Source organism: Tachypleus tridentatus, chromosome 4 (genome assembly GCF_004210375.1).
Source record: "Tachypleus tridentatus isolate NWPU-2018 chromosome 4, ASM421037v1, whole genome shotgun sequence".
Lineage (NCBI taxonomy): Eukaryota > Metazoa > Arthropoda > Merostomata > Xiphosura > Limulidae > Tachypleus > Tachypleus tridentatus.
The window spans coordinates 51,450,175-51,470,496 of record NC_134828.1 but is presented as its reverse complement, the minus strand read 5'-3'; the positions used below and the strand labels follow the sequence as shown (position 1 = coordinate 51,470,496).

At 32.6% G+C, this 20,322-nt stretch overlaps 1 protein-coding gene and 1 long non-coding RNA gene across 4 annotated transcripts in view; one reads left to right on the top strand and one right to left on the bottom strand.

Moving 5' to 3' along the window:
* LOC143249122 (uncharacterized) overlaps positions 1-1,841 on the top strand; it is a 98,272-nt gene extending 96,431 nt beyond the window's left edge. For all 3 annotated transcript variants that reach the window (XR_013027565.1, XR_013027568.1, XR_013027569.1), the window contains one exon: positions 817-1,841. This is a non-coding gene — a long non-coding RNA (uncharacterized LOC143249122). The remainder of the gene's footprint in view (positions 1-816) is intronic.
* The window catches only part of LOC143248122 (thrombospondin type-1 domain-containing protein 4-like), a 203,382-nt gene that overhangs the window by 142,414 nt on the left and 40,646 nt on the right, over positions 1-20,322 (bottom strand). The window lies entirely within an intron of this gene.

Sequence of the window (20,322 nt, the reverse complement as noted above, 5' to 3'; positions counted from 1 at the left end):
GCTGCGTCTAGCGACTTCACCAAAATAGTATGAATACCCGTTTCATTCTCCAGCTGCTTGAGATATGCGATAGTTGAATGAATATGTCGTGGAAACAACCTCCGTAGACGTTAATTTTTTTGCTTTTCCAGACGGAGATTATTTTAGATATGTTAGAAATTGTTACCTGGAACAAGTTGACGGCTTTTGTCAGTGATCTTCATGTTAGTGGATTCTCACACGTCACAGCATTTTGTTTATTTAGCACATCTGGGATGTTACTTGTTGCAGGTCTCTTTCTGGGTGATCCTAGTTTCTTAAGTTAATTCTTTTTTTTTTTCTAATGAGATTAAGTACATGGGATTTTCCTGAACATGTGATCTGAACATATCTTTATTACTTGAATGTGTGAATATATTCCATCGGGGAAAACTGACTAAGCTGGGACAGTATTTCTCAATTGATCAAAAGCCTCTCGTGAACTACAAACTGAAACATTAATCATGTATCCACTATAAAAAACAACAGAATTACTTTTAAATGCGTAAATGCAATTTCACACCTAAAGTAATCAAAATTTAACACACATAAACATATTATAACTTTCTGTACATGTGGATTTTTTGTAATATTTGGTATTATTTCAGGAGCTTTAATGTACAGATTGGCAAAATACTACGTGATTTTTAAAAGATAAAAAAGCACATTTTGAAACAGCTAGTGTGTGATTAATTTTTAAACTTATCATGCCGAGCAGAATATTCATTCTGATATCTAACTAAAATACCTAATTGAATGTACAGAAACTCTCATATTCAGAAAAAATATTTGTTGCAGGTTATATGCAGCCATTAGAAAGTACCAACGCTACCAGACAATTAGAATAAAGTGGCAAAAGAAATCAGGAATTTTTTGTCCTCGTAATGAAAGAAGACAAAGTGACAGAGAATAAAGACGGGTGATTATAGTTCAATAATAAAGGACAACCAAGAGTTCATTAGCGCACTTTGTTCAAATGACAACGGATGAAGAAATGGAAGATGAGCCAAGTATCATCACTAAATTACTTAGGCGCCAGTCTTCAAATCAAACACCAATAGACGTCAAGAGAAGTTAAGGATGCTCTTGAACCTGTTTCATGTTGAACACGGATTCATTATCCCTGTAATTTATAGCAAAAGATGATGGCTAAAAACTATTTATAAAAACTGAGATGTTTGTGTAAATATTCATCCAATCCACCCACTAGAAATAATAGCAGACATATCACAACTTAAAAAAGAAACACATGCTGACTTTTAGCCTGGAAGTATTGGTAGGTATGAGCAACAGGCATGTTTTATAGGTTATAAATATGTTAAGTTTCAGACGCCTTACTCATTTTGACATAAAAAAAAATTCTAATTCATTATTTCAATTACCTATGAGAAAAGCTTACCCCTTTTACTTTCAGTCAAACAGCACTTTATAAAGTTTAGGAACATTAAAGCTCACACGCGTATTGAAAATGACGAATAAAAATAATGGAAATGCTTTATTAAAGTGGCAAGCAATGCTGGTTTATCGTTTCTTGTTTTACGTAATTCAGTTATTTAGAAATAAAAAGGCATTATTCAGATTCTAACCACAGTTTTCATACTCACATCACACCAATCACAGTTATTCATAAATAGCCTTTATTCTACTGCCAAACAATCATTATTATCAGAACAATGATCTACTCTGCTGACAAAGAAGCATAATTATCAACTTACAGCTTTCATATTCTATACCTTAGTTTTGTCCTCCTTCTAGTCGACCTTATTTAAACAAATAACACTACGTAGTCAAAATGTCTCTGACGAGAAAAGGAAACCTTACAAACGTCAAAGGTCTTGCACATACGTACTTAAACAGACAAACAGACAACTAACAGCATTATTGAAGTTAAAGCTTCCAAAGCCAAGCACACACACACATATATACCTGGTGTACACATTTTGATATCTAATATGATAAACATGTGTAAAATAAAAGTGTTTCTGTGAATGCTGCACGACCACGCGTATTTCGTAAAGAGCTGATTTATATAGTGCTTCTGCATATTAAAAAGTCATTTATCAGAAAACTGCTGCAATGTAATCTATAGAAATAGACTTTATTCATTTATAGGGATAACGGGTTTTTCGTGGTAGCACTATCGGACTAAATTTTCCTTAATCTCATGTATATTCCTCTACTGATAAGCATATGAGTGGATATTAATAAATAGAGGTATTGTTTTGAGCTAATGCTTATTTAAAAATGAACTCGAGAGATAACACGTACTGGCACACAAAAGAAAACACTCTCTCTCTGTGTTTTCTAGAAAACTTGAAGGTGTATTTTTGTTAACCATAAAAATGTTCTGTTCAAAGACGATATAGCTTTAGCTACACGTATTCAACCATGTGGAAACTGTTACCTAAAAAATCTGAAAGCACCATATTTTTGACAACATTCTTACATAGGATCAAAGTTAGTCTATCTTTGTTTCTTTCAGAAATTATTTTGTATCACTGTTAGCATTCTTGAATGATGAACAAATGTTTGTTTCTGTTGGCATTGGTTTGGTTTGATTCGAATTTTGCTCAAAGCTACACGAGGGCTATCTGTGCTAGTCGTCCCTAATTTAGCAAAATAAAACTAGAAGGAAGGCAGCTACTCGTCACCACCCACAGCCAACTCTTGGGCTACACTTTTATCAACGAATAGTGGGATTGACTGTCACATTACAATGCCTTCAAGGCTGAAAGGGCGAGCATTTTTGGTGTGACGGGAACTTGAACTCGCGACCTTGAGTTTACGAGTAGAACGCCTTAACCAACTGGTCATGGCGGGCTATTGAATACTTAATTGCATTTATTACTGAACTTTTTTAAATTTTCAAAATATCCTGTACATCAATGTGAAATACTGTGCCTATATTTAGCTTGAAAATATCCTATTGTAGTCAGGTTTCAGATTTAGTTACAAATAACGTTAAAACAAAGATCAAGACTAATAGTTCACTGGCAAAATACAACGAAGACAAAATCTGAGTAGAGTAACACTGAAGTTTGCAATCAATAATATACCATTTAGTATATTGCTACAAACATTAGTTCGTATTTTTAATTATCTTGCAGGTAACATAAGTGCAACAGCTAAAACAATATCTGCCTTTCTGTTATAATATTCACGCTTCAAACAAAACAATTAGTTAGCGCTTGATAATTATAGAAAACAGTTATGTATTCAGATGTCTGAAAACAGTGAGTGCCAGAAGTAATAGTCCGTTTGTCAATATTAACTTCATGATACTTCAGTCGGCATCTCGGTTATAGAAAATAAACGTGTAGCTTTGTTCGAAATTCAAAATAAACCATATAAACGGGAAAATATCTGTATAGCAGACTTGTATATAATTTAGTAGAGATATACTAGGTGAAGAGTTACTGGTCAACACCACCCATCAACAACTCTTAGACTGCTCTTTTACCGAAGAATAGTGGGATTTACCATCACATTATGACAATGTTAGGATGAAAAGGCGAGCTTTTTCGGTGTGACGGAGATTTGAAACTATGACTCTCATATTATTAGTTCAGTGTCCTATCTGTTAGGCCATGACAAGCTTCCAGGTATGTAATTCCATCAGGTATATAAACAAAGCTTATTCTTACCCGAAAACTAAATATTTCAAAATAAACTGTATATAAACAAGATACGTAACCGACAACGTGTAAAGCTATTAATTAATATTCATGACATCATTTGTATTACAGCTCAAATCATTCGTATTAACAATTATTAAGAATAAAGCAGATAGGTATAATATTAAATTCGTATAACAACTTCTTAGTTCAGAAAGAATGTACAAACATTGTTTTTTTTAAAAATACCATACTAAGTGAATGAATGAAGTTGATTACCATCTGACACATCCACACTTTTAGTTAAAATCTATGGACACAGTCTCTTTTTATTGCAGAGTAGAAATCACCAAACCACATTGGTTAACAAACATAAGTGTTGCACATATTAACCTGACAAAATAAAACTACACGATTACCACCTCTATAGTAGAGATTCATGATCAGCGTATTATTTAATGAGCTCAGACTCAGATTTAACTTTGAGTTGTAGATTCTACTTGTGTGGCCAACCTACTACTGCTCTCTTTAATACTATTAGAGTTTAGTTACTGCTCATCAAGAGAACTATAAAGAAAAGAAAACCACCCAAACTGAAAATGTCATAAAATTGGTATAATTCTCTCTAACACCAAAGTTATTGAAATAGTTCTAAGCATAAGTTTTATTAGACTCGCGTTAAACATGTTTAACCATTGTGTAATGCCAAAACGTTCGACAAGAACTGTTTATATTTTACTGGATTTACTCTCACGCCCACTTTTGTTTATAACAAAACTCTCAGAAGGCTAAGTGAGCTATTTTAGAAAATTTGATCGGTCCAAATGTGACAACAAAATTTTATATTATATATGTAAAAACGGCTCGGTTGAGAAAGAAAGAAAATTTAAAAGAGACGCTACATTAAGTAACCGTGTTAGAGTTGTAGTGTCAGTAGAGACCTAGCAATTATCAACAGCTTCTGATAAAAAGAAAAAAAGAAGTCTAGAAGCAAAAAGGAAAACACAAAATCGCTAATATTTGAAAAGTAAGGTAACAGAGAAAAAAAACAAAAATGATATTATTTACGCAAAGAAGAAAAATGGGCAAGAGATTAAATGCTAGGAAATAGCTGGACGTTATATCTATAGACTTAGAAAAGAAGAAAACTAGGAGAATTAGGTGTTATGAAAGAAAAACTGAAGTTTAATAATGTATTGAATAACAGAGAAAAGGAAAGCAAGATTACTATAAAATCAGATGAAAAGTATGGAGAAAGAGGACTTTGAGAATGAGGTTATAGGGGTAAATAAGAAAGTGGAATTAGATGTGAAGTGCAAAACATCTTAAGAAAAATCGTAGTTCAATGTTGAGATAACAAACAAATCAGAAATATCAAGTGAAGAAAAACAAGAGCATAAGTGAAAGATTGGAAAATTGATTTTGTTTTTTCATTTTATCAACTGAAGGTCTTTTCCTTTTATGTAAGGAGTTTTCAAACACGAAAACAATGTGGTGTGAATAATTTGTTCACTTTAAAGGCACGAAGCACATAAATTTAATGTATACTCTACGGCAAATCATTAATATTTAACATGTCTATTTATCGGAATTTTATCAGTAAAACAGTCTTTGTTTTATTTGTAAAAATATAAAATAACGGAAATGAAAAAAATAAATAAGTTTTATCTACATCATTTAAGCATACAGGGATTAGGCTGTTTTAAGATTTCCACAGTATATATGGTGATTAAAACATAAACAACTTGTATAATGTAATAACATATCATTTCTACAAGGCGATATCAATTCCACTTACTATGTTTCTGAAGGAATGCCGAGGAATAGATATGACTCAGTGTGATAGACAAGGTTAAGCGACATCTGCTTTCTGATTTCATACTACAGTATAAAATGTAGCATGAAATAACGGAATGAGAGACAACAATTATGTTTACCACAGAAGCAGCCTTTTTGTTTACCTTTTATTGATTTTAAAGCACAGATGTGGGAACAGCTGTAATAAAATCATATTTAAAACGACAAATGCATACTTCAAGGTAGCATCTTTTACCATTTTAATGTTACTTTATATTTCTAAGCTATGAAATATTCTTGGGCTTCCTTTCCTGAAACTAGAACACGAAATGATGTCAGCAAATGAACAAACTGAGTAAGGTATTTATTTTTATTATGGAGAAGCTATTGGTTTATGGCCCGACATGGCCAGGTGGGTTAAGGCGTTCGACTTGGAACCTGAGGGTCGCGGGTTCGAATCCTCGTCGCACCAAACATGCTCGCCCTTTCAGCCATGGGGACGTAATAATGTTACGGTCAATCCCACTAGTCGTTGGTAAAAGAGTAGCCCAAGAGTTGGTCGTGAGTGGTGATGACTCGCTGCCTTCCCTGCTTACACTGCTAAATTAAAGACGGCTAGCGCAGATAGCCCTCGTGTAGCTTTGCGCGAAATTCAAAACAAAGAAACAAACAAAAGCTATTGGTTTGTCAGTTAATGTTTCAGAAAATATTCTAATCACTATAAAATTGGTTAATATTGGAAAGAAAAACAACGTATTTCTCAAACTGCACTACGGATAGAACAAAAAGGATTAGGTTATAGAAATTACGTCATTGAACGTAATAAATCTATAAGTAGTTGGTACAGTCAAGGTAAAATCCCTTTCATACTGAAATGGCGTATAGAATCTAGTGCTGAATTTTGATTTTTCTGGCTTATGTTGCACAATCAGATGAGAAAGAGGACACATTCCCCCTCACACAGCTCTTCACAAATCAATCCCCAGCTATCAGCTAGTACCTTTCACATAACTGGATAGACTGAAACAATAGGAGTTAGGTGTATTTCTCAAGGACACAATAGAACGTATGTGTGTGTTTTCTTACAGCAAAGCTACATCGAGCTATCTGCTGAGCCCACCGAATGGAATCGAACCTCTGTACAACAGAACGACAAGAGCTATACTCGAACCGGCAATAATCTGAGTACGAGTCCAAAATACGAAGCTACTGAGTTCACCTTATCCGCTAGTGGAGATAGTGATTAAACATATTCCTGGAGACTATACGAAGGCTAGACCTATTACTGAATTTTACTGTTTTTTTCCGGTCTACTTCGCTCAGATTTCTTTTATGCATTTCATTTTAAAATGTTTGACTACGGTCTAAATAATCACAAATTAATAAACTCCTCAAACTTCAATATCACAAAGAATGGTTTTCAGACGAGGACTCATTAACTGAACGATTTTACTGTGGTGAAGAATGAAACTTAAACTCTAACAGATTTTTTACATATAGACGATTAGAACTTTTTAAAAAGTATACATTTTGTAACCAGCTCAGTTTTGAAACTCAATGTGTAAACAACGATCTAAGAACAAAAAAATTACTCATATTTAGTGATATAATTCAATAAAAGATGACATAGTCGCATCTGAAACCATATATAATTCAAAATACCTAAAAGAACTAGAATGAAAGGAGAACAAAACATAAACATGGTATAGACTCAATATACAAATAACTGACACTATCTAGTGATAAACCTGCAATGAATCCTTCATATAAAAAATACTTGTATTTTTAATCAAGGACAGCTTCTTGATATTTGTTTCCATCCTTTGTGTTTAACTGTCTTAGATAAAAAAAATATTTTGGTGAGTTTTGTAACAAAAATAGCTACCATAAAAGTACAATATCAGTAAGTAAACATCTACCTGGATCATAACTAACAATTAACCCAGTATCTAATGTAGATAATTTAGTGTGCTAGTCAAGCAGAGAATGTGCAGTATCATAAGACAAAAACATTTCCAGTATTTTCGGCCACAATTCCAATAATATCTCACAAGATTAGATCTCTTCAAAAAAGGCAGATTAGTCTTAAATTTGTATACTAATTTAACAATGTAATACAGTCCTCTAAGTAAAAAGATATACAATAAATACATGTAAACTATGTTTAATATGTATATGCTAAACAATTTAAAGAATGGGCAGAATAATTTCTAAAATACAATATATATATATTAAACCTTTTTTAAGAGAAAATTTAAAACTATCTTTTTCAACACACACACAGAAACATATTATTCGCTTCATGCATTATGATTAATTAATTATCTGTTCTTTGAAAAGCACGACACAAATGTACGAAACACTTTGTATAATCCCAGTTAAAGTCCATTAAAAACTAATATATACGTGGATATATATTGCAAATTACATTATTAACAAACTCGTGCAGTATATAGTAAAACTATTAATTAAAACAAAACAAGATAAATATAACAAAACAAAATAAGTTACTAAACATACTATGAGTTGTATCTATACACAACTAATTCCGGTTTAAAATCAAATCTATTTCTTGCACGCATGGTTAATTTTTTTAAAAATCGGACGATTTAATATTAAAATTATTTTAGAGAACCATAAAACACAAACACTTCTTTGTAATAGTGCAAGTTTGTTTTACTACTAGTTACCATGTCACTGGGGACGAACTGGTAAACCGATATAGAAATCGTAACTATTCAGTCTAACTGTAATTTATAGCAAAAGCATAACTCATCTGCATTAAGGACTAACAGAGCAGCATTATGAGAAAAATTTGTCATATATATGTTAATGAATGTATCATATGTTCTGTAAATGTGTGTCGGCATTAGAGGAAATCTTTTGGACGTAGTAACTTTTGGTGACTTTCAGTTGGATTAAATACTTTGTTCAAGCAGTTGTTTGTTTATTAGATCACTAGAGGATATTTAAGATCAAGGCAATCAAGCTGAGCACATGAACTGTATTTAAATCTTTTATATAGACATGCTAGAAGTAGCAAATAAATTGACATAACTATACTATAAAACAAAATACAGGTTACCAGACTCTGTAGATGGAGATGCTTAATTCTTGTTGCTGGAGAAATGTGATACTGTTGGGGACTAAAGGTCAAACTATTTTTTACAAGTCAGAAATGAGGGACAAACATGTTGTTTGAGAGGATGCTATTTTAGTTTTTGTACGCATTAACAGAAAAGCTGACATAAACACAAACACGAATCGGTTTGTTCCCTTAAAAAACTATACCATTTTACTTTACTAATTATATACGTGATCAGAAGTACCTTAAATTTACTTTCATATGTGCAATAGATAAAAATTAATTTTTGTGTAAGTGAAGTCATACAATATTTCCCTTAAAGTCTTCATCAAAATGACTGTATCAAAAAAAACCTGCTTGATTTTCTAACAATAGCTTCTCTTGTGTTAAGACATTTTTATAATATCTAAAATATAAGTCGGGTATTTATCGCTATCTGAACCATTAGTTGGATCCTTTAGAGACAAAAAACAAAAAAACAACTGGACATACAGGCAACGTTGTTCAACTGAATTACTTGAAATAGGCTGGTATGCAAAATAGTCGACGATCTTAAATTTCAATGACCTGTTTTGTTTTTCAAATTGTTGCTTTTACAAATGACCAAAACAGAAAAATAATTTTAAAAAAATGTACAAATAACTTTATTTCCTTTTATAAAAAATGACACTAATCACCATTTTCGACACATTAAAAACACTTAACAAGACCAAATGTCCCTTCAATGGTGTTCTAGTTTTGCATTTGAGGATTTTAATAAAAATAAATGTATATATATGTTTGTCCATTTTAAATTATGATGAATAGCAAAATTAATAAATGGAATTTTAGAAATTTTCGGTTAGTAAACTTGATACACTGGAATGGAAAGCACACTTAACACTGTCCTTTTCTGTTTGCTTATTCTAATGAAACGTACAACGCGTGAGGAGTTGATTAATCATCGACTACGTTTCTTCAGAAATCGCTCATGAACATTACTCAGAACTACATGAGTTGTAGGCGCTCTTATATAAACTAAAAAAAAAAAGAGTAAATTCGTAAACCAGTGAAGTTTTGCTATATATGACCAGTTGTCCATCAAAAGAACATGTTACAAGATTGCGTTACATCTTACAAGTTCCAGTCCTGTTAGAAAAATCTTTAGCTTCAAATACACATATTTAACTTTTGTTAGAAATGTGATAAAATCCAAAACACCCAGTTCTGCTTCGCAATGATTTAGTGATAAGTCTAAAAGTTTCTAATCTTCAAAGTCGAGTTTCGATACCTGCTGTGGAAAAACACAAACAGTCCATTTTGTAAATTTATTTGTTTATTCTTGTCTTTTTTATTTTTTTCTTTACAATTTTCTTTTATTCTTATAAAACAATTTACGATCTCGCTCTCTCACGTTTAATATACGCTAAGCTATTATCTTAAAATATATATTCAAAATAGTTTTCTATGTGATATTTAACGCCAGAAAATAAAAACAAAACAAACGTAACAGCATGACGTGACTAATTTGTTGTTTGTTTGTTTTTTTCAGAATGGCTAAGATAATATGAAAATTGTTTTGTCAGTTTTTGCAACTAACATCGATATGTATACCGAGTCCTGCAATTACTTTCTAAGGTTATTTAATCCACGAAATAATGAGGTATACAAAAGTTAATATAGCTACTGAAATAAGTAGGTGTCTACTGCAGTTTTATTTTGTGCCACTAACCAGCATTAGCCTTTCATATGGTTGACGTGAGTGCAGTCCGTTTGCGTATTAGGTATGGTGTCTCGAAAATCAGGCCAAAGTCCAACAGGTGTATGTTTGGCCAACAAACTTTCTTTTTTTTTCTTTGACATAAAATTCGCATGTTATCTACACCCCCCGCTGTTGACCCCGCTTACTCTCCCACTTGGGCCGGCATGGCCAGGTGGGTTAAGGCGTTCGACTCGTAATCTGAGGGTTGCGGGTTCGAATCCCCGTCGCACCAAACATGCTCGCCCTTTCAGCCGTGGAAGGTGTTATAATGTGATGGTCAATCCCACAATTCGTTGGTAAAAGAGTAGCCCAAGAGTTAGCGGTGGGTAGTGATGACTAGCTGTTTTCCCTCTAGGCTTACACTGCTAAATTAGAGACGGCTAGCGGAGACAGCCCTCGTGTAGCTTTGCGCGAGATTCAAAACAAACAAACAAACTTTTCTACTCAGTTGAATGCAACATTTTCACCTGTGTTTAGTCTTCCAAAGCTACGCAAGCAGGACTTAACACTCATGATGTTGTATTTATGGCAAGGAAATTTTAGTATCAGATTCTTCTTTTCCCTTTTCAGAGGCAATCAACGCTAGTAAGCAACCAAAGAGGTAATCTTTATCATTAATTCGGAACAAATTTGTACGAGTGAACCAAGAATAGAGCTACTCTGCAAACGTTGAAGTATCTGTCAAAAACGTACTGAGGCAGTTAATTTTCTGTTATAAAAATACACGTTTTGATTAAATTGTATACTATAATGATCAGACTAACTAACAGCATATTGTACAGGCTTAACAACACCGAGTTAAACCACTGGAGAAAAGAGGAAATAAATGTAGTTATTCTAATAATGTAAGGATTAAAGTATTTTACTAATAGCGTTATATAAAGTATTAAAAAGCGTGTTATATCAGTAAAGAATACTGGAAATTACTGTATTTCATCTAAATATTTAATGATGAAAGCTTAACTAATACAATGATGTACAGTATTATAAGGTATGTTAAAGTAGTAAAACATAGCGAAAATAGATACAGTTATTCTAAAATATAATGACGGAAGTTTAATTAACAGAATAATATACAATATTAAAAGCTGAGTTCACGTAAAAACTTAGAGAAAACGATATAGTGTTTCTATATAATAGAGTGATGCGCAGTATTAAGACCTAAGTTAAGGTAATAAAATGTAGTGAAAATAAATAGAGTTTTTTCATAAGCAAGAGACGATAGCCTTAGTTAACTAATAGAAATTAGTTGGATTTTAGTATTTGTAAAATATAAATTGTCAGTCGACTGATTATTTTCTCCAAATAATAAACCACGAACTGACAAACAGACTACTTCTTGCGGAATTCCTGTTCATTATCCGCCATTGTGAAAGCTTAGTCCGTAACTTATGCACTTTATGTATCTTTAAACAATGTAGTTCTTAGGTTTAAAAAATTATTATAGATATATCATATATATATACATATATTAAAGAATTCAGATGTTATATATTAGTAAAAAACGACCCAAATGTGTTTTTAAGTTATATTAGATCCTCTATTATGTGGCTTTAAACTCGCTCACAAAAATATGTATTATTTTATGTGATAAGAACCATGTGCTAAACGAATAAAATTAACCATTAAATAAAGGACAAGCTCGTCGAATCTCCAACGATCAAACAGAGATCTCAGTTTCTTTTACTTATGCTCCCCCCCGTGGCACATCGGTGTGTCTGCAGCCTTGCAACGCTAAAAATCGGGTTTCGATACTCCTGGTGGGGAGACCTCAGATAACCCATTTTGTAGTTTTGTGCTTAAGTACAAACAAACAAATTATTTAATTTGATGCTTATAGTTTGTCCCACTCACCCCATCACCGTTGACACAGTGGAAGGTCTGACTGATTTTAACGCTCAAAATCCGGCTTTGATACTCGCAGGGAGCACAGCACATATAGTCCATTGTATATCTTTACGTTTTAACAACAAACAAACAATACTCATATTCCTCCCTTCCTGCGTCTCAGTCGTAAGTATGAGGGTTTATGTCGCTCAAAATAAAGCTACGGTATCCCCGGTTCGCTTATTAACAGATAAGCTTTGACTTCCCAGCGTTTTAATTACATTTCAGGTGAAATGCCTGTTTTATAGTTATGTAAATTTTATCTCTTTCTACAGGTTCTATGGCATCATGTTCACCTAATTTTTCACACATACTTCCGAATTTGACTAAATTTGCATTTTATTTGTTACTGCATTTCATCACATCCCGATTTTATAGGCCTTAACTTGAGATCCACGTGCTTAATTATGTAACTTCGAAAATTCTTAGGCTTAAAAAAAACAGTCGTACCCAAATTAAAGTCTTCTCAAGGGGGAATATTGAACAACATTAAACAATGCATGTCGCTTGCTTTTAACTTTGTTAGCGATTTTGTTTAATAAAGACAAAAATCGTGTTAAAAACATTAACTTTCGCGTAGTAGTTAAAAATAGATGTTAAAAACCTACTAGAATTGAGCAGTGCCACATTTTCCTAATACACAAAAATTATTTGAAAAATCTTAAATAAAACGAATATTTTAGACAGTGAAAGGGGGCCATAGACGCTGTATATGCTGACTTAAAACTAACTTTCTTAAAAGAACTTCGTCAAAACTAGAATTAAACTAACATAAACAGAGAATAGCAAAAAAAATACAACTTAATTTAAAATGTTCAGCAAATGTGTAACCGTGCTGCCATCTAGTTAATTGTTAAGAAATATTATTTTCGAGTGTTATATAAGGTATGACAAGGAATAGATAAAATGCAATTTTTTTGGTCTTCTGTCATTAGTTGTCAATGGTTTTACGAGACGTTAACCTAGAAAGAAAAAATAACATAATTAATTTTCGTGTTTAAAAACTAAATACTAAGGTAAAATAAGTGTTTAATTCTGTTTTTCATTTTAGTAAAAGAAAAATATATATTTTCTAGCTTGTGGTGTCATTTACTGACAATAGGTCAATTTTCCAATTCATTAGAAAGTCCCTTCACTAGATAATGACCATATTCGAAGTAGCTGGACAGGTGCTGCTCTGGTTCAAACGTGCAGTTTCATCCTGTTGCAACGTTGGTTTCATTTAGAAAAATGTTATCTTGTTAGTTTTTAAATATCTGCCCTTGGTTAAATATTAACTCTGACATTTGTAACAATTTTGAAGCCTGTCAGATTTTTCTTGTTTTAATGTTAAAACAAAATATGATCAGAGTTCAGGGGTACAATGTCTTTTCTGTGATAAAGTCTCTTTCAATTTTACATCTCCTTAGAAAAACATGTTTCTATAAAAGTAATAGTAAAATTATATTTTTTTTACTATAAAATAGCGGCTTTTTCTTTGTATATTTATTATGGTACGACCAATGCAAGGATCGATTCAAAATTGTAATTGTAAGTATTGGTGGTTATTTCTGAGCTACGGGGGAGGGTGCAAAACAGAGGCATTCTAAGACTGATTGAGAAAGATTGTATTTAACTGCATTTAGGCAGACGTTATGTTATTTGTGATTTATCAAACTTATGAAAGGTTTTACACAAAACGCTAAAAACTATTAATAAACAGTCTGTATTTATTTCTACCCATTGCCACTCCAGGAGAAGGAAAAAATTAAGATGATTTCTTTCACTTGGTTATTAAGAATGATTTATTTATTTATTTCTGTTCACCCGGGATCTTTTGTCTAGTGGTGCATTAGCTTTAATTCCTAACAGCAAACTTTCATAAAACATAAACAGAAATTGCAAGGGCTTGTCTCCGTACCCTAGTGACATTAAGTAATTTATCAATGACCTATGAAAGATTGCACACAGTTTGGGCGTAATGTTATTAGAAAATACTGCATAATAGACACTCCAAGGGGATATTTTACTGTGCATTTACGGTAGAAATAATATAGACATAACGTAGCACATAACAAAAATACATTTAAAAATGCTAAGGCCGTTTTAAAGACGCTAATAAGCAAAGGGAAATTAAATGGTTCTTTTTTTTAAAAAACTTATTATCTCTACGTGAAGAGAATATCTATAAGTTTGCTAAATAAAGGGTGTAATTTTTAACTCAAGCTTGTCTTTTATGGAGAATTCAACAAAACTTGGATGGAAGTTGATTTTTTTCAACATTTTAACAGACTATTTAGTTTAGGCTAAAAGTAATCTTAATAATAGTGTAGTTTATAGAGTTTTAGGCATGCGCAAAGCTGTTCATCAAATTCCGAAATTAAACAACATATCAATTTAAATAAGTTCCCTGTAATCATGCAAAAAGTATACTATAAATTATCATGTTTTTATTTGGTAAATTACAAATAAGGTTGTCTTTGTTTCAGCGTATTTAACAGATATTATGTATCAATTAAGGAATAAATTTAAGTTTAGATTAAAAACAGTAAGAACTATTCTGTGTTTGTTTGTTGAATTCTGCGCATAGCTACTGTGATAGACTTTTGAGAAGACAGTTAGTTAATACCACCCCCTATCTACTCTTAGGCTACTCTTTACCAACTAATATTGGATTGGCCGTCACAATAAATGAATTTCTACAACTAAAAGGGCGTACACCTTCGGAAACGAGTTTCGAATCTACTACGCAAATACTGCGAGTCGAACGCCCGGACCATCACTGCAACATAAAGATTCTAAAGCAAATATATTAATGTTCCTAATCAACACGTTTAATTAATCAGGTTGGGCCCGGCATGGCCAAGCGTGTTAAGGAGTGCGACTTGTAATCTGAGGGTCGCGGGTTCGCATCCCCGTCCCGCCAAACATGCTCGCCCTTTCAGCCGTGGGGGCGTTATAAAGTGACGGTCAATCCCACTATTCGTTAGTAAAAGAGTAGCCCAAAAGTTGGCTGTGGGTGGTAATAACTAGCTGCCTTCCCTCTAGTCTTACACTGCTAAATTAGAGACGGCTAGCACGGATAGCCCTCGAGTAGCTTTGTACGAAATCCAAAAACAAATTAATCAGGTTAATCTTTTTTGCGTTCCACTAACATTTTTAATAGATTTCTATTTGTGTATGAAGTTGTGAAAACATATAATAATATGGGAATATTTTAAACCACTGTGAAAGATTTGAAAACTGTCAGTGACGCTTAATAAAAATAAATTTACATCATAGATCTACTGATTAAAGATCATTCAAACAGTATGCTTTAAACAACGAAGAACATAAAAACTTAATTGAATACCTAGATCATACAGTAAGTTAGAAAATATTAATTCTCCTAAATAACCTAATAATATGTCTTTTATTTATGCCTCAAAGAATTTTGTTTACTATACAATTTCTTCTTCAATTTACATGAAACGTTGGAGTGTAATATATACGAAAATAATTACTTACTAAACTAAAATCAAATTGGGTAATATTTAATTATTTGTTTGTTCTTGAATTTCACGCAAAGCTACACTAGCCGTCCCTAATTTAGGAGTGTAAGACTAGAGAGAAGGCAGCTAATCATCACCACCCACCGCCAACTTTTGGACTACTTTTTACGAACGAATAGTGGGATTTATCACAACATAACACCCCCATGTTTCAAAGGCGAACCTATTTAGTGTGACGGGGATTCGAATCCACGACCCACAGATTGTAAGTCGAAATCCCTAACCATCTGGCCATGTCAGACCGTTTAATTATTTAATTATTTGTTTTGTTGCACAACTAGTGTAGTGACAAAAGTTATCAGTGTCTTCCTTGTCAAATCTCTCCTACTTAGATAATGTATTATCAGAGTTTGGTGTTTCAAATGCCCTAATAAAATTATTCGAAAAAAACAAAAACAACATTTGTGATCGTTGAAATACTTTGTTTCCGTTAGAGAAAAACGTGCACAATCACTAAATAATTATGTACAACAGTACATACGACCTGTACTTTAAAACAATTAACTCTAGTCTGCCAGTTGCTCTCCCAATCTGGAAGATAAGACGTCCACTAAAATATATGTATAAGTTCTTAACAAAAGTCTAGATAAAACTTGGTCATCTGTAAAGTGTTTCTTTTCTTCAGCATGGGAAGCAACAAGACTTTGTACGAACAACTATATGTGCACTTATACACATTTAAGTAGACGCAAAAACAAACTGTGACAACTAATCACTGTAACCCTGAATAAGGCTATGGGCGGTAGTAATATGTATAACTGAGGTTCCATAATTGGAAGAGGTTAATGAGATTTGGATACAAAGGAAATTCTCAGGCGTGGACACACGAGAACAACAAAAACAATCTTTACAGTTTGATACATGACATCATATTATTTTCTTATGTACGGCGCATACATTTTTTTCCATAATAATTCAAATTTATAATTGACTTCTTTTCAACGTCCTGCCTTCGAAATTGCTGATAGAAGCAAAACTAAAAATACCATAACCGAATAAATAACAAGTCAAGGCATAGTAATAAACTTTTATATTATTTTAAATATTAATTGACTAAAACCCTAGAAAATACCCCACGCTAGTACACCGGTAAGTCTCCCGAAATCAAGGGGTTCGGCTTCCCTCGGTGGGCTCAGCAGATAGCCGGATGTGGCTTTGCTATAAGGAAAACACACACCGGTGGAAATTTTAATAATTAAAGACAATCTTTTAAATTCAGTGAGCATTTTTAGACGGTTTTAAAGTTATAAAGTTCTTTAAGTTTTGTTAGAATAATAAAATACAAAATTTATAGTAAATGAATTTAACTCAATTAAAATTAAATATAATAGTTATGGGATTTGACCTGAAATGTTATATAAGCTATATATAATTTAGTTATCTGGTATATAAGATCAAATCGCCGTATTCATTAGTTGCATTATCTATTGCACATAGTATTTAAAAAAACCAACAACAAAATACAGTCTTATAAGTTTCAGATTTGATATATCCAAATCATTTAGATGGCAAAGATACGTTTGTTTGTTGTTTTTTTCGCATTACACTAACTCATACATTAACATTTTAAACCAAAAGGTTTGAAATTCGTAACGGACAAATTAAGAAGAACGTGGAAAAAAAAGAGTCTAATAAAATTTTATTAGAAACATTACACCTATAACATTTCAATGCCTTGACAGCTTCTAGCCCACAAAGCATAGGCTTAGAATCCATATGTATCACTATGCAAAGTAATAACAAATAGGTACACGAATTATTTACATGCTATCTGTGGTATCTGGCGACAATGTTTGAAAATGTAATGTCACGATGATCGACAAATGGAAGAACGTCTATTGATTTCTGTGCTTTTCCACTTTTAGGGTGTCTATGTGCATATGATGTATGTTTTTAAACGTACAAAGAGACGGAATGGTGAAGACGTTCTCATGAGTAAACTTAACCTGATATTAAATATGGACAACGGAAATATAAATGTAAGTATTGAGTAAACATCGGTATCAAATATCAAGTTATATATAAGTAATGTAGAATACTGAACATATTAGAATTGCAGATTCGATCTATATCAGCCTGACTTTATTGATGATAACGAAATTTTCCCCATATTTGAATTGTTGAGCTAATAGATGTAGAAAATGACAAAAATATGGACTAATAAAAATGCAAAAAACATAAAAATGTGCTCATTGGATACAGCTGTTAATAACACTAAATATTATAAAATTTTCATTGAAATCCATAATTATAAGTCAGAAGAATTATGTTCATAAATTAGTGTACACGTTTTATATGGTGAGATAGAACAGTGTCAGAAATAGACTTTAGTTTAGTTTGATTTGTTTTTAATTTAGCGAAAAGCTAGCCAAGGGCTATCTACGCTAAACGTCCCTAATTTAACAGTGGTAGACTAAGGAGAAATGAGGTAATTAATAACACCGACGGCCAATTTTTGGACTATTATTTAACCAACGAATAATGAGATTCACTGTCATCTTATAACGCTTCCATGGATGAAATGGCGAGGTTTATCGTTGAGAAGAATTAGAACCCGCGACCCGAGATTGAGGGTCGAGCACACCCTAACCACCAGACCATTTTAAACTTATATAAGTTTAATTTGAGGGAGAAGAAACTACATATAGGTGCAAGAACTGATGCAAAATTACATGTAAAACTCAAAATATGTTTTTGTCGAGAGCTATTGACATCAAATTAATTTAGAACTGCTGAACTGTTATTGATTTATTGGTAGAGATGACTGTTTGTTTCTTCGAAGTTAAGCACAAAACTACATAATACCCTGGTAATTAACGTTGTAAGTCAGCAGACGTACCGCTTAAAGAAGGTACTTAAATCTTATATAACTATCAACTTATTATCCTTGAGGATATAAGTAGACTTAGAATAAAGCCTGGGGGCTAAGTAATGAAGGTATCCTACATACGTAAAAAAATAATAATTATAAATAACTATGATTAGATGACGCCATATTAATGATGGCGAAACATTGTATTGTATGATGTTATTTGTTAAGCCTCAAACAGGGAGAATGTTATTGGTAGCAGCATCAATTGATGATGGCAGCTGTTTAAGGGTTAATACCGTTTTATGTTTGTGGGTTTAAGTTGTAAACATGTTTTCGACGTCTCACTTTAAAAAAAATTAAAAAACAGAATATAAGTTTACTATTATATATGTTTAAACGTCATAGTGTTCAGTTATTTTTTCCTATAAAACATTTCAGTATTATTTGCATTCAAATATTTTTTCTGTTACGTAAAATTTTTAGTGTAAATACTGAATCGATACGTTAAGGGTATACATTAACAATGTCTTTACTCAGAACTAGTAGTTAGTGATAATAGTGTAAAACAAATGTGTATTATGCAAAAAAAGAACTCGTACACATCTCTAGAATACAATAATTTCCATCTGATTAAGAATAGTATACTTTAATATTCCAGAAAATGAAATTATGTTTGACAATTTAAATTAAAGTTTATTTTTGTCCGTGATTTTTGCTCAAAACCATTTTACATTTTGGTCACACGGAACTATAAAAACTAACTATTTTCTTCATATAGTACTAGTATAAACGTTAATGTTTACTGTGTCCTCAGAGGTTTTACTGTCAAAATTATTACACGTTTCTTGTAAATAAAGCCCTAATAAAATAGCAAGCACAAACAAACATCAGTGTCCTGTCAACGAACTGTTAACAACTGCCACTCATCTCTACAAAGCTGGTGAGCCACTCACTGGACACCTCAGTTATTCATGACAGCGGGCGGTCAACAGGCACGTGGTTTAGTTGCTCGTGAAGGGGCGGTGAAAGAACAGCTTGCAGAGATACTGATATACTTGTAGCTTTTTGTAGCGGTACGCCCGTGAAGAGAATGGTAACAACGTTTCATATTTCGTTACAGCTGTACTCGTGAGTGGACCTGTGGTGTTGAATTGCTTCTGCCTGTGTAAACAATGATGGATGGTAAAGGCAGAGCATGATGATGTGTAAATAACCCATCAACTTGAAGAGATAAACAGCTCTTTTAGGGTGTTTCCGAAAGAAACTTCCGGAAGTATGACGTATGAATAAAATAAGAAGTTTCAGTATTGTATGAAACTTGATTACAAATACAAAATAAAATTTTTGCTGTTGTTTCAAAGTGGCTTTGAAAAAAAAAAATAACTATAGCTCAATTAGGACCAAATTATCTTCTCTTGTCGTGATAACTACGTCGGTGACACAACCAGACATAAGCCGCCTGAACAAAACTTGAATGCGCTAAAATGAACTTGCAACATTCCAGTAGAGATTCCTCAGTTATATTACGTATTCACGAAGATAAGTAAAGCTATGGGTTTTCAAAACATAACAGTAATCCACCTGATAATATTTCTAAACTCAGAGGATTTTTGTGGTTGGTAGTGTTATATTACTGCGTGTAAACTGAGAGCATTATCGATGTTAACAAAGATATTTTCAACTGAATAAGGAGTTACGAGAAGAAATTCAGTTACTTCTAGATAAACGTGAAGGGTGATCATAACAAAAGTTTTAGTAAAATGAGTTTTACACTTGGATACGTTACATTATTCAGTATTAACCAGCACGGTATGACTTTCCATCTTCCATCTTCAGTA